The 2,500-nt window shown below is 54.4% G+C and overlaps 1 long non-coding RNA gene across 2 annotated transcripts in view; it reads right to left on the bottom strand.

Moving 5' to 3' along the window:
- The window catches only part of LOC147035092 (uncharacterized), a 260,465-nt gene that overhangs the window by 180,761 nt on the left and 77,204 nt on the right, over positions 1-2,500 (bottom strand). The gene's annotated exons all lie outside the window — the stretch shown is intronic.

Raw genomic sequence — 2,500 nt, 5'->3', positions numbered from 1 at the left:
CCTGGGCAAGGGGTGGAAGACCCCCTTGAGCTGGGGCACAGGATGGAAACTAGTTAGGGGGAAGGGTTAAGTCCTCATGGAGTCCGTGGAATGGATTAGGTAGAGGGATTTAGATGAGCTTTAGGTTGGGAAATAAAATGAGATGATTTTGAGACAGTGACAGACTTGTGGATATGTAGAGGGGACGTAGTTTAGCTACGTAGTGTTAAAAGGAACGTGCTACTAGTTTAAGGGACGACGTGGGAGCACGAGTTAGTTAGGGGAGGTAGTTAGAAGGATGGCAGAGTTCAGCGGTGAGTGTGTTGAAGAGTTGGTGAGTGAAGTGGAAGCATGTGCTTGGTGAGTGAGTGAGGCCAGAGGGTCTGTGTGAGTGGAGCGAATGGGGAATGCATGGTGCGATGAGTGATTGGGGGGAGGTGACTCCCGCCCAAGGGACCCCGGGGTCAGTATAAAGTAAGTTAGCTGGGTTAGTTAAATTGAAAAATGGAGGTCGTTTTGTTGTTGGTGGGTGTGTAGGCTCGAAACCCGTTTGGAGGGGTGCAGGAGCCCTGTTGACGGGCTGGGAGCGTGGCTGCGAAAAGTGAGTATCGCTGAGTGGGTACCCCGGGCACCAGGCTAGTCGGCCGTGGTAGGCCAAGGGCCCATGGGGGGCCGGGATAGCGTAGTGGGCACGGGTGCGCCTGCTTGGTGCGGGGGCCCGGGGCGCCATTAGCCGTGTGGGCAGTGTTGTGGGCGCGGGTGACCCTCGGAAAGGGGCCTGGGAAGCCAGCCTGCCACGTGTGCGTTTCAGGGGAGGTGCCATGGGGGGCACTCCCCGGTGTTAGGGAGCTGGTAGGCTCGGAGGCAGTGTAGTGCCCGGGGGTGCCATCGTCGGAGAATCGGCAGAGGGTCGTGCCTGCCAAAGGGAGCCACGTGTCCCAGCCATGAGACCGTGTGAGGGCATGGAGAGAAAATTGGGGGGCGAGGCCCGAAATTGTGAGGACACCAACACAGGCGACCGGAATCTGGGTTGTTAGAACCAATAGTTTAAGCGAGAGGCGCTTGTTGAAAGCCCCGGGGTAGTTTAACAGTTAAATGGATAGGGTAGATTAGGAAGTGTACCCCTCCGCACCATCCATCCCCTCGCTCTCGTTGTGGGCCGCTGGACCCACTTTGGTTATAGATCGCTGAAGTCTGGGGAGGCCATCCTGAGGCTTCGTTGGGCCTCGACACAGGACGCTAGCTCTCCCTTATTCCCCTCCGGGAAGGGAACGTAGGGGTTGGGAGTAGGCTAGGTGACAGGATAGGTTAGCCGACCAAAGATGATAAAGGGGGTTAGGGGACGATTTATGGTGGGGAAGTAAGAAAAAAAAATAAGTTGGGGCTAAATTGGGGTTTGACAAATTAAGGGAGTGGGTATGTACAGTGACAGGCAAAGGTGATAGGTGGGAGGGAGACAGGTAAGTAGGTCCGAGCCCGCCTTCCAAGTGGCCAGCACCACCGCACTCCCTCCACCAACCTCCACTGAACGGCAAAGGCTGGCCAACTTCATCGGCTGGCCGTGTTTTTCTTCAAGGCGGAGGCCGGCCAACTTCATCGGCAGCTGTTTTGCTGCAAGGCCTGTGCCATCGGCTGGCCGTGTTTTGCTTCAAGGCCTGTGCCGGCTGCTTCATCTGCTGGCTGTTTTTCTTCAAGGCCTGTGCCGGCCAGTTTGTCTGCCGGCTGTGTTGCCTGCAGCGGCCTTCTTCTGCGGGCTGTGTTTGCCTGCTGCCTTTGCCATGCCATGCCATGCCCACTGCCCCTGTTCACCAGCCCCGTTCAATTTTTGCTTTGCCCCCCCCCCTGTTCATTGCCATGTGCGCCAGGATCAAAGCAACAGTTTGCAAGCTGCAAGAACTGCCCTGTTGGCAGCTACAACAATATATATATATATACATATATATATATATATATATATATATATATATATATATATATATATATATATATATATATATATATATATTGTTGCGGATTCGCGCCCGCCGGCGTGCGGACGGCCACGTAACTCGAATCGCGGCACGTCGCCCACCGGACGGACAATCCAGTCATGACCCTCTCGGACTAACGCCGGGAACTAGTCACGGGTGGACCTTTCGGTCTCACCACGATCGTGCCAATCGGCCCCCGCGTGGGATAGGGTTGCTCGCCAAATTCGACCAACCTAAGTACCCACACGGAGGGTAGACCGGGCGATCGCACCTCGCCGCAGGTCGACTTCGGACACGGGCCACTTTAAGCGACCCGTTCCGTACTATCGGGATAACCGAGCGGTGTTATTCGTCGGCCTCGACGGTTCGATTAACTATCGGGCGTTTTAGCCCACGACCAACCCTTTACGTGAAGCAAGATGGAGATTGAATGAAAGAAAAGACTAAGCGAAGCGGGAAAACAGTTCAACAATAAGCACATTTATTTCGCGATGAACGGAAAGCACACATATACAATTCCACCAAAAGCACATGTAAAAGAAGAAGACAAT

Source organism: Eptatretus burgeri, chromosome 1, assembly GCF_056783735.1.
Source record: "Eptatretus burgeri isolate ZD-2024b chromosome 1, Ebu_testis_v1, whole genome shotgun sequence".
Classification (NCBI taxonomy): domain Eukaryota; kingdom Metazoa; phylum Chordata; class Myxini; order Myxiniformes; family Myxinidae; genus Eptatretus; species Eptatretus burgeri.
This window is presented reverse-complemented; position numbering and strand designations above follow the sequence as displayed.